The sequence below is a fragment of the Hippocampus bargibanti genome, linkage group LG07 (genome assembly GCF_051943395.1).
Source record: "Hippocampus bargibanti isolate YZ-2025 linkage group LG07, ASM5194339v1, whole genome shotgun sequence".
Classification (NCBI taxonomy): Eukaryota; Metazoa; Chordata; class Actinopteri; order Syngnathiformes; family Syngnathidae; genus Hippocampus; species Hippocampus bargibanti.
In genome coordinates this window covers 17,057,983-17,079,559 of record NC_142740.1, presented here as the reverse complement: position 1 = coordinate 17,079,559, position 21,577 = coordinate 17,057,983, and the positions used below count along the sequence as shown (strand labels likewise).

At 43.4% G+C, this 21,577-nt stretch overlaps 1 long non-coding RNA gene across 1 annotated transcript in view; it reads left to right on the top strand.

The window, feature by feature from the left end:
* LOC148895609 (uncharacterized) overlaps positions 1 to 21,577 on the top strand; it is a 52,181-nt gene that overhangs the window by 9,332 nt on the left and 21,272 nt on the right. The window contains exons 2-3 of the long non-coding RNA XR_016115630.1: positions 3,135 to 3,183; positions 19,743 to 20,727. This is a non-coding gene — a long non-coding RNA (uncharacterized LOC148895609). The remainder of the gene's footprint in view (positions 1 to 3,134; positions 3,184 to 19,742; positions 20,728 to 21,577) is intronic.

Here is a 21,577-nt window from a genome sequence, read left to right as displayed (position 1 = left end):
ATCCACGACAACGGCTTTCCTTTCCCCTTTATCTATGACCACGATATCTGGTTGGTTGGCCATTACCATCTTGTCAGTCTGTATCTGGAAGTCCCACAGGATTTTTGCTCGGTCATTCTCCACCACCTTGGGAGGTGTTTCCCATTTTGACCTTGGGGTTTCCAGTCCATACTCCGCACAGATGTTTCGGTAGACTATGCCAGCCACCTGGTTATGGCGCTCCATGTAGGCTTTCCCTGCCAGCATCTTACACCCTGCAGTTACGTGTTGGATTGTCTCAGGTGCCTCTTTGCACAACCTACACCTTGGGTCTTGTCTGGTGTGGTATATCCCTGCCTCTATGGCTCTGGTGTTCAGGGCCTGCTCTTGGGCAGCCAGGATGAGTGCCTCTGTGTTGTCCTTTAGGCCAGCCCTCTCTAGCCACTGATAGGACTTCTTGAGATCAGCCACTTCTGCTATGGTTCGGTGGTACATCCCGTGTAGGGGCTTTTCCTCCCATGATTGTCCCTCTTCCAGCACCTCATCCTCTGTTCCCCATTGACTGAGACATTCTCTGAGTACATCATCCGTTGGAGCCTTCTCTTTGATGTATTCATGGAGCTTGGATGTTTCATCCTGGACAGTGGCTCTCACACTCACTAGTCCCCGGCCTCCTTCCTTACGGCTTGTGTACAGTCTCAGGGTGCTGGACTTGGGATGGAACCCTCCGTGCATGGTGAGGAGTTTTCAGGTCTTAACATCCGTGGTCTGAATCTCTTCCTTTGGCCACCTTATTATTCCTGCAGGGTATCTGATCACTGGCAGGGCATAGCTGTTTATTGCCCGGGTCTTGTTCTTGCCATTGAGCTGGCTTCTGAGGACTTGCCTCACCCGCTGGAGGTATTTGGTCGTAGCCGCTTTCCTTGTTGCTAATTCGAGGTTGCCATTGGCCTGTGGTATACCGAGGTACTTGTAGCTGTTTTCAATGTCTGCTATTGTTCCTTCAGGGAGTGAGACCCCTTCAGTGTGAACTACCTTGCCCCTCTTAGTCACCATCCGACTACATTTCTCCAGCCCGAATGACATTCCGATATCACTGCTGTAGATCCTGGTTGTGTGGATCAGGGAGTCTATGTCCCTTTCGCTCTTAGCATACAGCTTGATGTCATCCATGTAGAGGAGGTGACTGATCGTAGCTCCATTTCTGAGGCGGTATCCATAGCCTGTCTTGGCGATTATCTGGCTGAGGGGGTTCAGTCCTATGCAGAACAGCAGTGGGGAGAGTGCATCACCTTGGTATATGCCACATTTGATGGACACTTGCGTTAGTGGCTTGCCATTGGCTTCAAGTGTGGTTTTCCACTTCCTCATCGAGTTTGCAACGAAGGCTCTCAGGGTCCTGTTGACCTTATACAACTCCAAGCATTCATTGATCCATGTGTGTGGCATCGAGTCATATGCTTTCTTGTAATCAATCCAGGCTGTGCACAGGTTGGTATGTCGGGACCTGCAGTCTTGAGCGACTGTTCTGTCAACCAGCAGCTGATGTTTGGCACCTCTAGTATCTCTACTAATGCCTTTCTGTGCTTTGCTCATGTATTGATCCATGTGTCCACTTATCTTAGCCGCAATGATGCCTGACATGAGCTTCCATGTTGTGGAGAGACAGGTTATTGGCCGATAGTTGGAAGGAACTGCACCCTTTGAGGAATCCTTCATGATCAGGATTGTTCGCCCTTCGGTTAGCCATCCTGGGTGAGTCCCATCCATCAGCAGCTGGTTCATTTGTGCTGCTAGGCGCTCGTGGAGAGCTGTGAGTTTCTTTAGCCAGTAGGTGTGGACCATATCCGGGCCTGGTGCCGTCCAGTTTTTCATACCTGAGACTCTTCCTTGTATATCTGCCGCTGTGATGGTAACTGGGTTCTGTTCAGGGAGGTTGCTGTGCTCCTCTTTCAGAGTCACCAGCCATTGTGCACTGCTGTTATGTGCGACCTCCTTCTCCCATATGCCTTTCCAGTATCTTTCAGTTTCCAGCCTTGGAGGGTCTGCTCTGCTGTTAGAACCCTGCCACTGAGCGTACACTTTCGCAGGTTGTGTTGCGAACAGCCTGTTTATTCTTCTGGCCTCATTTTCTTTCGTGTACCTCTTGAGGCGACTGGCCAAGGCCTGGAGCCTTTGTTTGGCAGTTTCGAGTGCTTCAGGTATGGTTATCTGCATGTACCTCTTGGGTATTGGCCTTTTATTCACACCTCTCTGGGTCTCCGTCAATTGACTCACATCTTTCCGAGCCGCCTTGATCCTGGCCTCCAACCGTCTTTTCCATGGTGGGTAATGAATCTCGTGGCTCTCATGGTTGCTCTTGTAGCCAAGCATGTCTAGGATCACTGATGCTGAGGTGTATATCAGCTCATTGGTTTCCGTGATCGTTCCGGTCGGGATCGTTCTCAGTGTTGCATTCACAGTTTCTATGAGACTTTCAGGTGGTACTTCACATAGCCGTTGTAATCGGTGCCTTCGTTGCCCAGTTTTCATTCTTGCCATGATCTTATCTCTCAGGTCATTTGCTGCCTCGCTCAGCATTTCATTTATTGGGGCTGGCTTCCCAATCTCATTATTCATTGGGGCTTGCCTCCCAATCTCTGGTTGAACCTCTTCCTGTGATGTGGCAGCCTGGGGCCCTTCACCTCGGAATTTGTGTTGTACCTCATCAATCTCAAGTTGTGATAGCAATTGCCGTTTGTGGATATTGGAACACTGAGCTACTAGTTGTTTCGTGGTCAACCGTGACTGTGGGTTTCGAAGTAACCATTCAGCCCCCATTCTCCGCATGTAACCCCTCTGACTAGGGTTGCTTGAGTAGTAGCATTCCAACAGAGCCATGTTATCGCATCTCGTCCATCTCCGCTTTGTTCCAGTAGCCCATTTTTCATCAGGGTGCTCTGGTTCCCCAGCACCTGACGCAGACCTTGTTTGGCCGGGCGACGTCTGAGCCGGCATGTCATTCCATTTATTGTCATAGTCTAATTCATCCCCTCAAAAAAAAAAAAATATTGAGCATGACTTCTATGGTCTGGTGTACTCCACATTGTAATATAATCATATGCTTTATTTGGACAAGTTGAACCTTTCTTATGCATATTTCTTTTTGTTTCCAGGCATGTGAACTTAGAGGTCCAATGGCGAAGGAAGCTTTGCAATGATCAGGTGAGCGAACGTGTCTGGAGCGCTTATAAAGGGGTTGAAGTGTGATGATTTACTGTATTTACTGTATTTTCTACACTTTCTACTGCATCGAAAAGCCTTCAATTTTTTTCAAAAGCTGATCATACGCTTTATAATCCAGGTGGGCTTTATGTATGGAAAAGAGTTTCAAAATATGTCATTCATTGAAGGTGTGCTTGATAATCCGGAAAATATGGTATTTGTTTATTTTTTTTAACTCTTGTCCTCTTTGGGGGGTCTCAAAAAACCTGAGCCTTTCCCAGTTGACTATGGGCAAATGTTCACTTGTCAATCCAAGGGTACAGACAGCCATTTACATTGCCTCTGAGTGAAAACTGAACCAACCCACAAGTCTTTGAAATCAGACAAATGCAAACCACTACACCATCAGCGACTATGAAAACAAATCAACTACTGTTAATGATCATACGAAAACACTGCAGTACACTGCAGTACCAGGGTTTTTGTCATTGTCACCTGAAAATTCCAGGACCCAACATTCAAATCAAACCTCTGAGGATGGAGGACACTGATTCGCTGTGGTGACCCCTTGGAGGGAAAAGCCGAAAGGAAAAGAAGAAGACTTGAATTCCATGACCCACAGAATATTGAGTTTTATGACTTCATAAACATTGAATACAGCGTTAGAAACCTTAGATTCTCTTTTTTCATCAGAAAAAAAAGTTGATTCCTAAATTATATGGGTCTGGCGTTATCTGAGCTTGAAATGGGGGTGGCTGTACAAAATTTAATAAGATACATCCACATTGGTTTATATAGCGCTATAACAACAGCGGAAGCTGGTACAAAGCGCTAACATGGAAAACAATGGAAATGCTGCCCCCTTGTGGAAAAGAAAAACATTGCCAGAGGCCATGGCTAGTGCTTTATCGGCACCCAAGCATGATAAAACAAAACCCAAACAAATTGAATACAATTTGGAATGGCAGTCAATGATTTAAGAAAAGCCAGAGGAAAAGCAAAAAAATGTACTCCTTTGATTCTCACTGTACTCTGTTCCAGTATGTGGCGCCACCGTATCATTTTGAGACGTTATTAAGACAGACACTTCAGAAGTCCCACTCTATGAAATATCTGTCAAGGTCATACTTTAAATGCACTGCTCTAACTTGTGTGATCCAAGTCTTTAAGCTCTTTTTTGATGTGATATGAAGACACAAGGTGAATTCTTTTCTGTCATCTAAGCATTTGGATCCTTTATGGCACAGGTGTCAAAGTCAAGGCCCGGGGGCCAAATCCAGCCAACTACACCATTTTATTCGGCCGGCAAAAGCAAATCTAACGTGAAATGATGCTAGCCAAAGTACCAATTGTTCAAATTGTTGTACATAAACCACAATAACAGTCATTATTTATTACTTCAAATTTGAAAACTAGTCATTTATCAATTTGTTGTGCGCTTTAAATGTAATATGAGGAGTGGATGAAAACTTCTAATGGTTTCTCCAAATTCATAACGGCCTTCAACAGGAAACCGGAACTACAATGTGCCCCACAGCACTGACACCCCTGCTTTAAGGAGACATAAGAAATTTCCTTGGGAGTAGTATGAGTGGGAAGAAGTATTGCCACATGCGGCGTGCCCTCTTCTTTTTACATTTTAGCATTTAGCTTATCCGCAGGCTAACAAGACGCCAGGGCGCTACCCGCCCTTTGTGCGCTTCCACCGAATGGTAGGTGGAAGGAGAGAAGAGAGTGGAGAGTTTCAAGGGAGAAAGTGAAACCATTTGATTTCCCTTCTGGGGCGACATGATGTTGTGTGACGTTGGCCTAGTTCTAGATGAACCTCCTCCCCGGGGGGGGGGACAGTCAAGTGAAGATCAGAGGAGATTCCGCTGCCTCTGGCGATCCTCCTCCGTAGCGGATGAACGTGTAGAGTGACTGATCAGTCGACACCCTCCAAATGCTTCAATCGATGCAAACGAGCAGCATTCTGGAACTTGGTTTTAAGAATTGTTAGCGGATCTCCATCCAGAAGTGGATGTGATAGCACACGCATGTTTTGGTTTACCTAACACATGGGCTACTGGATTTGGGTGCTGCTGTTGCTGTGACTGTGTGTTGTCGGTGTCCCATTTCCTACCGCTCATATTTTCTTGTATCCTACTTTGCTTGTATCCTTATTTCCTTTTATCCCTTAAGTCTTGATGTCGAAGTCAAGGCCCATGGGCCAAATCTGGCCCGGCACATCATTTTATTCGGCCTATAAAAGCAAATCAAACGTGTGAATTTCCATGTTTGCTAAAGTCCGAAACAAAATTTCACATTGTCCCATGAAAACCACAATAATAGTCAATATTTTTAACTTTGGAATTGAAAACTAGTTATTGATTAATTTCTTGTGCATTGTGGATGTAATACAGTAGGTGCAGGGGATGAAACAGTCTAATGGCCTCCCCAAATTCATAATGGCCCTCGAAAGGAAACCGTAACGACAATGTTGCCTGCGGCAAAATAATGACTTTGACACCCTTGCCTTCAGTGTTTGTATTGCATCCTGTTTTCTCTGTCCTTTTTTCTCTTCTCTGCTATTGTCCATCGATGCTTGTATCCATCTTTTCTTCCATCCATGCTTCCAACTTCTCACCAATAACCCTCCGTGCACTCTCTCCTCCTTGTATCCTGCAATCGCTTCTCTCTTCCATCTTCTCATCCTCTGAGTCCTCTGTCACCATTCTCCACCCCGATTTGAAATGAGCTTTCCAGTTCCCACCCGCCCCGGAGAAACCAATTCGGAGAGCTTTGCTCCACACCGTCATGGCATGTTGGCCATGGGAGATAAAGTTCTTTCAAGACCTCGGCTACACAACACATACATAAATATACACGCATGTATATATGACATATAACCCCCCCACCCCCCTTCTTCCCTTTCCAACACAGTATTATCTTTGGCAACATGACAGAACGTGACTATTCTGCCCCTTACGTGACCTTTTAAGGGGGTCTTTCGCTTTAAAATGCATGGTAGTTTCACATGTACACACGCTTAAATACACCTGTCAGATTTAAACATACAGCAAATGAAGCACACTAATAGGTCTAAAACACAGGTGTCAAAGTTAAGGCCCGTGGGCCAAATCTGGCTGACCACATCATTTTATTCGGCCCACGAAAGCAAAACAAGCATGTCAACATACATGATGCTTGCTAAAGTCCGAACCAAAATTTAAAATTGTCGTATGTAAACCACAGTAATAGTCCTTAATTTTTTTACTTCAAATATGAAAACTAGTTATTAATTTGTTGTGCACTCTATATGTAATATATGGAGGGGACTAAACATTCTAATGGCTTCCCTAAATTAATAATGGCCCCAGAGAGGAAACCGTAACGACAATGTGGCCCGCGGCAAAAAAATGTGTTAGCGCACCAGTTGTGAGGATTGTCACGGCGACCTAAACCTGCTTTGAACCGCCTCGAGGTTTTCTCAGGTCTTTTTGTATGCATGGCCCTGCTCGCTGGGCTGTTCTTAAAAGTTGATTTGAATTACACCCTCTGCTTTATGCTTCTTGATAGGATATAAATCTCTTGAAATGAATGCACTTTATGGGTGTGCGTGGAGAGTTGCGGCGTATGTTAACATAAATTAAAGTCTATTTGTTTGATGCCAAGTGTAGAAAGGATTTTATGATTCCGATTATTCACAATTGACTTTCTTTTTGCACTCGTGTCAACTCAAAACATTTTATGGAAATGTATACAAATATATATCAATATTTACTCTTCTGCTTGACAGACTTAGACAATGAGTCAATCACAAAACATAACTAGTTTTACCTCAACTCGTGATTGACCAGGGTTTTTTGAGATACAAAATGTATGTGAAAATTAGATGTAAAAATTTAGTTTGAGATACAAAATGTATGTGAAAATTAGAATTAAAAATGTAGTTACTGTATTTTCCAATGCATAAGGCACACCGGAGTATAAGGCGCACCCCCAATGAAAGATGTATTTTCAAAGTTTTTCCATATATGAAGCGCACCGAAGTATTCGGCGCACGTTCAATGAATGAAAAATGTTTCCCAAATATAATATAAATATATAAAGGTTTTCCAAATACAGTATAAGGCATATCACATGACACTAGAGGCTGGGATTACGCACAATTTCTACAGGGGAAAATGGAGTCGATGGCTGTTAACAGTCGTTTTGAGACCTGTTGTGGCTCAATATGACTTCACATATAACGCACACCTGCGTGTAAGGCGTAGGGTCATCTTTTGAATAAAGGCTTTTGGGTGCGCCTTATTTACCGGAAAATATGGTAGATGTCGATAGAAAATTTCATATCAAGCCTGAGGTAATGAATAATTCTTCAAAAAAATTACCAAATATTTTCTCCAACGCGCTTAATGTGACTCTTAGTTGAGGTTACAAAACAATGATAATAATAACACGTATTTAACCAACCTCAAGTTTTCCTTTACAAGTCATCCATCCATCCATCCATCCATCCATCCATCCATCCATCCATTTTCCAGACCACTTTATCCTCATTAGGGTTGCTAGGGGTACCCTGAATTGGTTGCCAACCAATCGCAGGGCACACAGAAACAAACAACCATTTGCACATACACTCGCACCTAGGGACAATTTGGAGTGTTCAATCGGCCTGCCATGTATGTTTTTGGAATGTGGGAGGAAACCAGAGGACCCGGAGAAAACCCACGGGTGTCCGGGGACAACATGCGCTCTCTTCTATCTTAACGCTGACAAATATGGAGCATCTTAGGCAACTTGCGTTAATATCATGCTACTCAACTCAACTCAACTTCTATTTCAATGCAAGCAACAAATGCATTTCTGACTAAAGTTTTGTAGATGTAAGGACAACTCAAGGATGAGGAAGCAGGGAAGGCGGATGATGCTGATAACCCCCCCCCCCCCCCCCGTACTTCCCCTGAATGAAGTAAGGATAAAACTACAACTTTGTTGCCACAGTCTTTAAATTTTAAGTTTGCTTTAGACCTCCTCCCCTAGTGGTCAAGGCACACACACCAGAAAGAGCAGCACAATGCCCACAAAATTAAAGCATAGAATTATGAGAATTACTTAATTAATCTTCAATATGTTTAAAAAACACATTAGATTTATTTGTATTAATTATTTTTGGGCCCTGGTGGTCTTTTTTTAATGAAGATGGTTTAAGATACTTTGTCACAAAATGGATGTACTGCATTTCTCTCATTTGTGTCATTTTTATGTTTTTAGCCAAATATTTTTTTTAAAGTGGAAAAAAAGGAAACCAATTGAACATTTAGGTTTGTTGCTATGCTTGGCACATTAAAATACCCCCCAAGATCTCCAGAAGGTGTTGTAATAAATCTTGCAAAGCAAACTAGTTTGGTGGATCCATACACTTGTCTTTTTAGCGCAACAGCGGGCCTTTAAAAAAAAATAGTTAATTGTATAGCAAGATGGAAAAGGGAGTAAACGTGTTCGGACCAAAAGAATAAGAAGAAATAAGTTACTTTATTGTGATGGCACGATGCAGCAGGATGATGGATGGATGGTTGAGTGGCGCGCAGGAGGGGAGGCAGAGGCGTCCACTGAAAGGCAGCAGGCTAAAGATTGAATGGGAGCAGAAAGGAGGCAGGGGCGGGTGGCATTAGTGGCGGGCCGACGCAGTTTGGGGGTGTTTGGAGGACGAAAGGAGGTATGGGGGTGGGGGTGAGGGGTGGGCGCTGGGGTCCCCTCTATTGGTTCAATGCAACGGCCGGGGCAGCTGTGAAAAGAGGTCTCCCCTTTTTCCCACGCCCGGCGAGACGCACAAACGCAGTTTCAGCCTGCTAGGGTCAAGTCACATGGCTAATATATACGCACGCACGTGTGACACACACACACACGTTTATTGTGTGTGCACAAAGGCACGTTAATACGTGAATATTACCAGACACAAAGATTCTCAGCAAGTTGGTCCGAAACGTTCACAAAAGCAGAAACGATATTACTTGTGATCACCGTGCATCTACTGTATATAATAATGTGTTTCATTGTTTGGCCTTTTCCTAGTTCATTTATGTTGTCATTTCATTTCATCCATGTCAGTGTCAGCTTCATCGAATTCAAATCGACAAAGCGATATAGTGGAATGTAATATACCAATCGCAAAGGCTGCAATAAAAAAAAACTTCATTTCGGCCAATTGGAAGGCTTTCGTTTTTGTATTCATGGATATTTTGTGTTTGAATAGAATCTAGGTAAATTCCGTATTTAAGAAATGCAATCCTCATGCTCTCATATCATTGTTTCATGAAAGGTCATTGATATCAACACAGATTTGCCTCATTATTGACAATCTGATTCATGACTTATGTACTCTGCTTGTTTACACCATATTTGTATCAAACGGCCATCATGAGCAAAACATGAGACCAAAACATATATGTATCATACATGTGATATTGTTTCTTATTAATATCGAGTGCTGAAATTCAACACTGCACATATGTTCCATTTGAAAATGTACACATTTAGTGACTCAATGTAGTCAATGTGGCTTAGCAGACAAATCGTCATGTAAAGGGATGAACCATACTCGACGCACTTCACCTATAATCATATTCCCCCAAAAGAAGCATGGGAAGCTAGGGGGTGTCTAGTGGCTTTGTCCTAACCAGGGCCCCAACACCACCCAGTGCCAGATGCCCTGCTGTATTGTGTGGGTGCCCTCCCCCTCTCACCCACCTACACTCCCTACCCCACCAACCTCTCTGTCTCTTTCCACCATGATGTCACCCTCCTTGTCTGCCTGTCAGCGCCTCCACAAGAACTTGAGTGTGGGAAGGCAAAGGGGAAGGGGTGGCATCATGGGGGCAAGGGGGTTGACGTTGGGAAGAGTCTGGTCCGAGAGGTCAACGCATGGACTTGAACAACAAATCGAGCCACGGCGACTCGCCTAGCAACCGGAATGTAAATGGATGCGACGCACTGATAGAGTCTGGATAAACTCTTCTGTCTGAGTCACAAAAGATAAAAAATGTGGAGGGAGAAAAAAAGGAGGGAGGGACTTTTTCAAACCGGCTGTTACATCGTTATGACACAAATGTACACTGATATTGGATAAGGCTTCAGGTCTTAAAGGCAACTTTAAATAACAGATTATTCATTTTAGACTTGCTCTGGAGGGAAAATGGGCAAGAGTTTCTTGAAAAATGAATGCGACCATTAGTAAAGAACCCACACATTTCTATGGTGACTTGGTGCGACTCACTGTAGTCACAATGTTTGTTTGCTTTCATGATTTTAGAGTTCATATTGTAGTCATCCATCCATGGATCAATGCATCCATCCATGCTCCCATCCAATTCATGCATAAAATGCCTCCAACCAATACCCACCCAATCCATCCATTGATCCATCCACCCACCCATCCATCCATCCATCCATCCATCCATCCATCCATCCATCCATCCATCCAACCACCTACCCACCAATACCCATCCTTTCATCCAACCCACCGATACCCATCCACCCACCAATACCCACCCATCCAACGATCCATCCATCCATCCATCCATCCATCCATCCATCCATCCATACACCCACCCATCCATCCAACCACCTACCCACCAATACCCATCCTTCCTTCCAACCTACCAATACCCATCCATCCAACGATTCATCCATCCACCCACCCACCAGTACCTACGCATCCACCCACCATTACCCACCCATCCACCCACCCGCCTATCCATCCATCCATCCAGCCATCCATCCATCCATCCATCCATCATCCAATATGTTTTACTCATTTGTAGGTCTTTACCAATAGTGTGAACAGTCCACTGTTTTTGACAGATTCCATAATTTTAAGGTAAAGCGAAACAAATTGGCATGACACGTTTGTGTCTGGGATTATGATTGTCGCTTGGAGTGCGGTAAATCCTTGGGTTCAAAGACCGGACAATCCCTGAAGGTTGTAAGTGCAGTGGCGAACTTGTAAGGAGATTTGAAAATGATTGTGGTTCACCAAATCCCCCTGTAGGACAACAATTGTTCTCGGGATTGCTTAGAACACAGATGCCAAACTCCAATTTTCAGCCTTCCATGTAAATACTATTCCACATTCTCTGAATCTTTTCATTATATTAAGGATGGTAGAACATAAAATTCCGAAATTCCTCGCAATCATACGTGGAAGGAATTGTCCTGAAACCGTCAGACTATTTCTTCATGTAGTTGTTCAAAGAGGTGAACCTCACCACATCTTTCCTTGTGAACAACTTAATCACCTGTGGAATGTTCCAAAAATGTTTCCAGTCTTTTGTTGCCGCTGTCCCATGTTTTTTGAAACATCAAATTCAAGTTGAGACAATATTTGAAAAAAAAAAGCCATTCAGTGGATTGAACATTCTTTTTTGTTGTTTAATTGTTTATTCATTGTTTTCATTATTCATTATTGACTAACATTTTAGCAAATAAAGGTAATTTTACAAATTATTTTAATTGAAATTATTCCTAATTTAATCCAATAAATATATAACCCAAGGGGTCATTTCATTTTCTTAATTCATCTATAAATGGTTTTATTTTTTATCATTCATATCACCTTTGCATCTTGATTTGGTTTCCTCCTTTCACAATTCGCCCTCTTCTAATGTCATGTGCCTCGCCGTCCTGTCGTGTGAAGAAGAGTCAATTGTGTCGCAGGAGACAATGATTTACAAACAACACAAGCACCAGAAGACGCCTTGTGGCAATTAGGGCGCAAAAAGGAGGGGAAGGTATGGCTTTGGAGCACACTGCTGTGTGGCTTTGCCTTCACGAGTGCTAAGCAGGCCTTTTGCAAAGTCGAGTGGTTGCAGAGACAATGGCAGACAGGATGCACATGTGTTCAGGCCTTTTTACAAAGAGGAGACAATGACTATGTTGTCTATTACATGTGCTTTCTCCTTGTGCGCAAATGAGTGAGCTTCAACTTAAAAGGCCCTGGAAACAGAAACATGTGCAGTCTATCTCTCCAACGTCCTTTTCCCATTCAAATGGAATGAAACTTTTTTGACTCACCCTGCATTAAAATCTATTTAAATTGTTCATTACCATACAATAAAATGACATACTATAATAAAATAACCTAATGCAATAAGATAAAAAATAATACTAGATAAAATGCATGAAAAATATAATACAATAAAATGAAAGAACAAAAATAATATACAATAAAATAAAATAAAAGAATACAATTAAACATGGCAGGTAAATGAAATATTGAATATAAAAACACTATTGCTGCATTAAAATAAAATCAAATACTGCAATGAAAAAGAAACATATGTAATCTTGAAATAAATCATATCCTTGGACTTCTGCTGGGCTATTCAGAAGCCTGATTGAGTTTTTCTTTGGAACATGTCCCAACTAGGGCGGCCCGCTAGTCGAGTCGGTAGCACACCGGCTAATAATAATAATAATAATAATAATAATAATAATAATAATAATAATAATAATAATAATAAATATTTATTATTATTATTATTATTATTATTATTATTATTATTATTATTATTATTATTATTGCCTTTCATTGAGCATCTTTATTAAGTTCATAGAGTTGCTTGTTCTGTAGCCACAAGGGGACACAAGTCAGTGTCTCATTGTGCCGGTCCCAAGCCTGGGTAAATACAGAGAGTGGTGTCAGGAAGGCCATCAGACGTAAAAGCTTGACCAAAACAACCATGCAAATCAAACTTCTGAAGAAGGAGGACACTGATTCTTTATGGCAAATCCTGAAGGGTTAAAGCCCGTAGGAAAATCAGAATCAGAATCAGAATACCTTTATTCGTCCCGCAATGGGGAAATTTGCAGTCCACAGCAGCAATTGAAGAGGGATGGGGTTGGGGTGGGAGTGAAAGGATAGAAAACAAGATATTCTAATCAGAATCAGAATCAGAATCATCTTTATTGCCAAGTATGTAGAACACACAAGGAATTTGTTTCCGGTAGAACACGCTGCACTAGTATCGTTGTCAAAAAAAACTGCTAAGTGGCACTATACAGTTCCATTTTGGCTACTGTTGAAAGAGTTCAAAGAGTTAATGGCTTGGGGGAAGAAGCTGTTTAAATGTCTGCTGGATTTGGTGCGCATGGATCGGTAGCGCCTGCCTGAGGGGAGTAGCTGGAAAAGGTGGTGGGCAGGGTGCGGAGGGTCCAGTAGGATTAAGCATAACAAAATAAAAATGTCAACTGTATACTGTGCAAATGTAGATGTGCAAAAACCGTTCTATAAACAAGACTGTACATAGTGCAGAATCAAGAAATGCATTTAGATATATTGCAACAACCCATATTTACAAGTGTCCATTTTTTTTTTTTTTTGTTTTTTTCTCACATGTGATCATTGGGAATTGTGAAGCCTGACAGCAGTCGGTAGGAACGAGCGGCAGTACCTCTCCTTCTTGCAGCGCGGGTGTAATAGTCTCTGGCTAAAGGAGCTACCCAGAGCTGTCAGGATGGGCAGGAGGGGGTGGGAGGGGCTGTCCGTCATAGCTTTTAGTTTAGCTAGCGTCCGTCTGTTGCCCACCTCCTCTAGAGAGTCCAGCGAGCAGCCCACGACAGAACTGGCCCGCTTGACAAAGCGCTCCAGTCTTTTTCTGTCCCGGGTGGTGATGCTGCCTGACCAGCAGACAATGCCATAGTGGATGGCTGATGCCACCACAGAGTCATAGAAGGTCTTTAGGAGTGACCCCTGAACTCCAAAAGACCTCAGTTTCCTGAGGAGGAAGAGGCGACTCTGTCCCTTTTTGATTAGGGCATCCGTGTTTGTTGTCCAGTCCAGTTTATTGTTGAGAGTAACACCCAGGTACTTGTAGGAGGTCACCCTCTCAATGTCCGAACCCTGGATGTTCAATGGTGCCGGTGACGATTGTTTCCTGCAGAAGTCCACCACCAGCTCCTTGGTTTTGCCGGTGTTGATCTGGAGGTGATTCTGCTGGCACCAGTCCACAAAGTCCTTTGTCAGTCCCCTGTACTCCCTATCGTCTCCCTCTGTAATGAGGCCGACAATAGCTGAGTCGTCAGAGAACTTCTGAAGGTGGCAGGTTGGGGTGTTGTAGTTGAAGTCCGAGGTGTAGAGGGTGAAGAGGAATGGAGCCAGGACTGTTCCCTGCGGCGCTCCGGTGCTGCAGAGAAGCCTGCCCGACTCACAGTTCTTTACTCTCAATATAAAAAATGTAATAATAATAATAATAATAATAATAATAATAATAATAATAATAATAATAAATAGAATAAATAATAAATAATATAAAAAATAGATCATAGATTATTTTTATTATTATTATTATTATTATTATTATTATTATTATTATTATTATTATTATTATTATTATTATTAAAAAAAGATTTGGATAGACGTGCCTTTTTTTGTTATCTGATTTTTTTAAATCTGTCCTGATTTCCCTGAACTTGAACATGTTGCTTTTTTTACTTGCACCTGGCTTCTCAACCACAAAGTATGCATGTGTTTTGTTTTTGTATGTGTGTGTGTGTGTGTGTGTGTGTGTGTGTGTGTGTGTGTGTGTGTGTGTGTGTGTGTGTGTGTGTGTGTGTGTGTGTGTGTGTGTGTGTTTGTGTTTGTGTTTGTGTGTCATCTTCCTCTGTACGGGCAGCCTGAGGGGATTTCTTTCATGCAGTCAGATGGCATCCAGGCAGCCCCCTCTTGCCATTTTTTCCAAGACTTCTTTAACCTTGATAAATGAACTTCCCACACGGGAGGGAGGAAAGTTGCATGGAGGTAAAGATGGAGAGAGAGGAAGAGAGTGAGTGGTTGAGCGTCACTGTTACTCCCCCCCTACTGGCTCGCTTTCAGGATCAATAACAATCGGGAAGCTGCTGAGCACTCCTCTCTGGCAAGGGGATGGCGAGGGGGGAGAACCTGAGGGGGAGGTAAAGCAAGAGCCTCGGAGGTGCCTTGTCACGTTATTTCCCCCAAAGTATTCCATTGTGCGGGATGTATAATTACCCCTGAACCTCTTGCCAGGAGCAAATGTCAGGTATGAACTTTGGGGGCACTCAACTGGTCTTAAGGTGCTTTGGTTGAAGCACATTGATGATGTCATAGAAATGCGACTATTGTGATGTTATGTTACATTTTAGACACCACAGCTCTGCAGGAAAAAGCTATCATAATACCCCACTCACTGAAAATGAAGAGAGAGAGAGAGAGAGAGAGAGAGAGAGAGAGAGAGAGAGAGGAGAGAGAGAGAGAGAGAGAGAGAGAGAGAGAGAGAGAGAGAGAGAGAGAGAGAGAGAGAGAGAGAGAGAGAGAGAGAGAGAGAGAGAGAGAGCATAGCAAATGACTGGAAAGCTACACAATGACTGGAAGCTGCACATCCAAGACACACGTTTTGGATGAAGACAAACACATTTTGGAAATAAATGACCATTTTATTTGTGTTGTCAATTTAGATTTGTCCTCATGATAATGTTTAGGCCAACAGAGAAGGCCTTGTAAAAACAATGTTTAAGTGATGTGCTCCTCCACAGTGTAACAGTGACGTCTGCGTATTTGCGAAGTGGAGTCAACAGCAAAGCAAACCAATCAATTCCAAGGAATCAAATAATTTGGAACCAGTTCTCAAAATGGACCAATTTTCGATTCCAGTCCCCTCTTGCTACATCCAAATCCCTGTCAAGTGTTGCAGAAGCTTTTCTCGCTAACTGAATATCCGTTGCAGTCCCGTCTAATAGGATTATCTGATGCGTTCTGTCTATGGATTTCTTATAGTTTTGCAGCACATTATTAGGAAGCGAGAAGGAGTTTAGTACTGCGGACACCTGAGATTTTCATCTCCCTCCGGCTGACTCTAATCCTTCCTCAGCGTCCCACGCGTCCGTTCCTTGCCCTTTCACCATGGCCCTTAATTGAGTTAGGCATCAGTTGACTGCCTCGATCACTGTTCGAGAGGTTGAACTCCTTTCCCGGGAGGGGAGATCATTGTCTCCACTGGCTGACGAGTGTAATCCTCGTTGTGCCACCAACAGGGACCGCGGGGCACTACCCACACTAGTTTAAGTCACCCTTACAGGGCATTACCCCCCTCTGTGAAGCTCATTTTGTAGGAGTAGACTTGCTGCAGTGAGTTGGGCTCAGGCATTGCATGAATGAATGGTATGATTCTCACTTTGGTGTGAATGGTCCGAAGTCCAAATCCCTGATGAGTCCTTTTTTTGTCAGCCTGTGTAGAGCACTCGTGAGATATCCACAGCAATATCCACAGCAAAACAGCAATAAAACTAATAGGCTCAAATGCGATTCATCTTTCATAATTTTGATATCTGTCCTTTGTGCCTCGATCTTAACAAATACATTTATTTGCCTTCTCTACTTTTGCCTTTTACGCAACTGGACATCTCATTGTGTTCGACTAATGTGTGCTTTTGCTGTACTCTGTTCTGCGTTCAACTCCTTTAAAAGACTCAATGTTTCAGGACACTGTGCACTTGGCACAGCTCATGGTTAAGATTGTTGTCTCGGCAACTTGAGTTTCCAAAGTGATGGACTTGGCTTGTAGTGAGATTCTAGGGTGTGAGGGTGGGGTAAATCCTGGTCCTAGAGAGTTGCAGTCCTTCACGTTTTAGACGTGTTTCCTCTTCCAACACACCTGATTCATAGTACAAGCTCATCAAAAGGCTCTGATCGCGTTTCTGATCGTTTCAATCAAGTGTGTTAGTAAAAGAAACTTCTAGAAGAAGCATGACTGGGTCTTTGTAGGACCAGAGTGGCCTACCCTTGTTACTTATAATTGAAGCCTTCGTCATGTTGCCTGTGTACACATGTTCATGCCCTGAGTCTTCTGGACAAGGCCTGACTTGATGGAATGTGTCCGTGTCGCCTTAGACTCTGACTGAAATATGCACACGTGTCTTGTTGTGAGTTTTTGGTGTAGAGGTGTGGTTCTACCATAAGGTGAGTAGTCCTGAATATTGTCTGAGGCCTGAAATTGTAATGGGTCAGCAACTTGGCTCACACATACACTCAAGGCTTGATATAGGTCATGAACACGCAACAGAGGACTGTTGTTCTTCATGCTTATGCATGCTTATTATACTATTGAGCACATTCTGAATTAGACTTAATGTTTATTATAATTCAAGCGTGATTCGTTTGTTGATCCTTGGGATAGAGTCTCTTTTGAGTGCATACATGGATAAAAAAAATGTAAAAAAAAATAAAATAAAAAAAATAATAATAATAATAAAGGCACTGCAATAGTAGACAAGACATTGACCTCGTTGAGACTTGGTGTGGACCACCCCCCTAGATAGATAGATGCATAGATGGATAGATAGACAGACAGACGCACAGAGACAGGCAGAGACAGACAGATAGACAGACAGACAATGCAGTGAATTTGTTGCAGAAGATACTTCCAAAGTCTCAAGAGAACAAGCTATGAATTGTCTGGTTTATTATAGTATTTATCTGGACCCAGTGGCATGTTATTGTTAGAAAATAGATGTTTTTGTCACCCAAAATTTATGTGCCTCTCCTACAAATCAGTGTCTCACTTGTTGACCCAATTACGCTGCTCCATTCTGAGAAGACCACGTTTCCAAGACAAGCAAGTCCAATGCCAAGGGGCAGCTCCTAAAAGGCCCATTGACCCCGTTTCCCTCGTTGTTCTCTCAGCCTCAACACTGACAAACTCTTCATTTGTGTTTCACCTCTCAAAGCTCCCTCCCTCCTTCCAGCCATCCATCCATCCATTTCTCCATCCGTTCATCCATCCATCCTGACCACACGGCCACAATGTGTCGACTGTGTCCCGCGGTCTCCACAAAGCAACCCTGAACTAACAATATCACCAAGGCTTGCCTGGAAGCCGCCCAGGTCCATTGTGTTCGGTCATAGGGGAGTTAACACCCATGTCTGAGCCCAATGAATAGCATTATTGTGTCTGAGACAAGCAACGCACCCCCTTGTCCCACATCCGTGCCCCCTCAAATCCTGACGCCAACCCAACCCCCGCCACTGCACCCCATTCTTAGACTTGCCTCTCTTACCCGGACACTCTTGCAACTTCCACTCAGTACTTCGATAGAGCGGGTTTTGAATTTGGCATTGGCTGTTTCTCACACAATTATGGACCAATTATGGATCAAGTATGGACCCCCCCACACACACACACAAAACACCACCACCATACTCTGCTTTTATCATAAGAGAATTTGCTGCAGCCATTTGAATGATACAAGATCACACAAAAACTACACAAATGATTCTTGGATCACATTATTTTGAAGCATATGCTCTTTGGCATCAACATATTCTACTTCTTTACCTTGGAACATTTTCAACATGTAAATTGCGCTCTTTTGAATCGTTGGCAGTTTTAGGAAGAATCAATGGCAGTTTTAAGGAATACTTTCTCGTTTGTCCAATTGTCCTGTTGTTTTCTGTGTCATATTAACAACACTCTGTTAAACGTGTTCTCGATGCTATTTGTATTGGACCAAAAATCCACTATTTGATGGCCCAACCTGGAGTAACATGTATTAAGAATTAGAAGAAGGTAAAGGTGTGCGATTCGCTGGTGACATGCCCTAAGTCACAGGTGTCCAAGCCAAGGCCGGGGGGCCAAAATCTGACCCGCCACATAATTTTATTCGGCCTATGAAAGCAAATCAAGCATGTCAAGTGCTATGATGCTTGCTAAAGTCCGAAACAAATTTTCAAATTGTCACATGTAACCACAATAACAGTCACTATTCTTGACTTCAGATTTGAAAACTAGATATTCATTAATTTGTTGTGTGGTCTATATATAATGTGTGAAGGAGATGAAACCTTCTAATGGTTTCCCCAAATTTATTACGGCCCTCCAGAGGAAACTCTCACTTCAATATGGCCCGTGGCAAAAAATTAGTTTGACACACTGACCGAAGTGAACCCAAAGTCGCCTTGGAAGAGCGCTTGCACTCCCCCCGTGACTCAAATGAGGATGCATGGAATGGAAAAGGGATGAGAAGGGAGAAGAAAGACCAAAGAATAAAAATGTGGTTGATTTCGGCTCTGATGAATTTAATTGAATGATCAACACTGTCTAGTGTATAAGTTGCATATTGTGTCCGTGTGTGCAGATTTTTACTTGTATTCGTAATTGCAAGCTGTCATATGATTGCTATTCTGATTGGGAGGGAGTAAGATGGCAGCACCACTGATTCTGAAGGCCATGGGGAGATTTGAGTGACATGGCAAAACATATAAAATGAAGTTTTAACAGCAATCCACATACATGCACTCGAATCAGTGCAGCTAAGAAAAATGACAAAATGTTGTCAACCAAGAAAGTAATTTGGCAATGAAGTTGTAAATACCGCTCAGTGCTTCAGATCGTGTTCCGACCGGTGGAAAGGTCTTGTTGTCCCAAATGGCTCACCACCGGTATCTAACAATCGCAAGTGTCTTAAGTGTCAAACTTTCAATGCCACCAGAATAACCTTTGCACTCTCGCTCAACTCCAGCAAAACCTACAATTAACCATTTTTTCACTTGTGTTTGTGTCCTGCAGAGAGATGAGGCAAAAGATGAAAAGGAAGAAGAGGAGGATTGGAAGTGTGGGTGGTAGGAGGGATGGATGGAAGACTTTTCGGAAGCGGCTGAACCCGGAGCAGGTGAACACAGCTGTGGATCTCCACGACGGGCCTCGCTGGCTGCCTTCCTCGCACAGGCCTCCGGCGTTTGCGTTCAGGGGTACCGGCAAGCTGACAGGGGCCAGGCAGAGTGGGCAGGCGAGGGCGAGCCCGAGCCAGGAGAGATGCAGGTGAGGCAGGCGAGCCGAGGCGCCCGTCGCCGCCGGCTAGGAGCCTCCGCGCTGTCAAATCAATACGGAGGCTAGTAGAGGTTGGCCAGAACCGCCTGCGGGCCCCTTGGAGCCCAGGGACTGACCGCCAGTTCCCACCTCCATCTTTTTTTTCCTGCTTCCTCCAACAGTCCTGGGCCAGAGCCCTCACCCTTGCACTCGCCCCACACATAGATGGACGTGTCGGCGTGGGCTTGGGATTTTTTTTCTTTTTGCAGCTCAATAAACATTTTGCCACTGAAAGGCGGGGACGCCAATATATGGGAAAAAACAAGAGTTTCTTCTTGATTCTGTTAGGATTCACGGAGGAAGGGGGTGGGGGGGATGCACAAGACGCTCCATCCAAGCCCAATAAACCTTCATCTCACGGGCTTGGATGAAAGGACAACTTCTTCTTCAATCTGCTGCATTTTTTTATTGCTTTATATTTCCTGAGCCACACTAAGAGCAACCCGCCTTCAGAGTATATGGAATTGCAGGATTGATCTAGAAGGTGGAAAGGAGGAAAGGAAGAGAGATTTTGCCGCTTACTTACTGTTTGCAAACTCGGATCAACTATTCATTGCTGCTAATGAGCCTACTTCTCCCTTCCGCATATATTAAGACTTTTTTTTTAAACCTGCGACAAATCCAAATGTGACGACAAGTTGTGAGATGGGACTTAAGGCATCAACCCTGAAAATCCTACTTTTTGGTGAGTATCTTCACATCACTTTATGCTTTTGACATGAGTCAGCTTGGCCTACTGTCTACATTACCTGATGATGCATTGATTCTTCCGTTTGATTTAGGGGATTTGGGTTGTCGTCATAATTCTTGAAAAAAGAATTATGAATGAACTGTACTGCTACCCACAAACACCATTTCTCCACTGTGAGACTAATAAAGGCATATCCAATCCAATCCAATCCAATCCATTTGAAGCCTGTTGTGCATTTTTTATTGGTCTGCATTATGAGTTCATAAAAGAGAAGCACACACACACAGCAATCACAAGGCTCCAATGAGGGGAGCTACTATTGCATTTATGCGCACTTTTCATTCATTCATTCATTCTTGTTTGGCACATAATTTGCTTAAAACATGTATTTGCAGCTCAATAAACATTTTGCCCGTGCACACACACAGAATGAATTCTGTGTGTGTGTGTTTGTTTTTTGCGATTGCATGTACCAATGTCGTTACAGCGCGATTCGCGCCAATCTCCTGGCACACGGCGAAACTGGTGCCTGAATTTCTCTTTCCCTTTTCCGACCACCTCCGCCTGGCAACAGTGCTTACAAAATGTCTCCCTCGGCCAAAATGGAGCTCGGGCGCTCTCTTCTTGTGCCCGCTGTTTGCCATCTGCCCTCCGAACGTTAACGGCTATGCAAATACACCGTAATTTCATTTGCATGCGGTCAATCCATGCCATTCCTACCTCGCCCCCTGACCCTTGCTTTTTTTCAACTGTAAATAAAAGCGTTGAAAGAAAAACCGAAAAAAAGCTGCCCGGCTGCTGATTGAATAAGCCGCGAGGGTAATTAGCGGGTGAATGTCGCCTG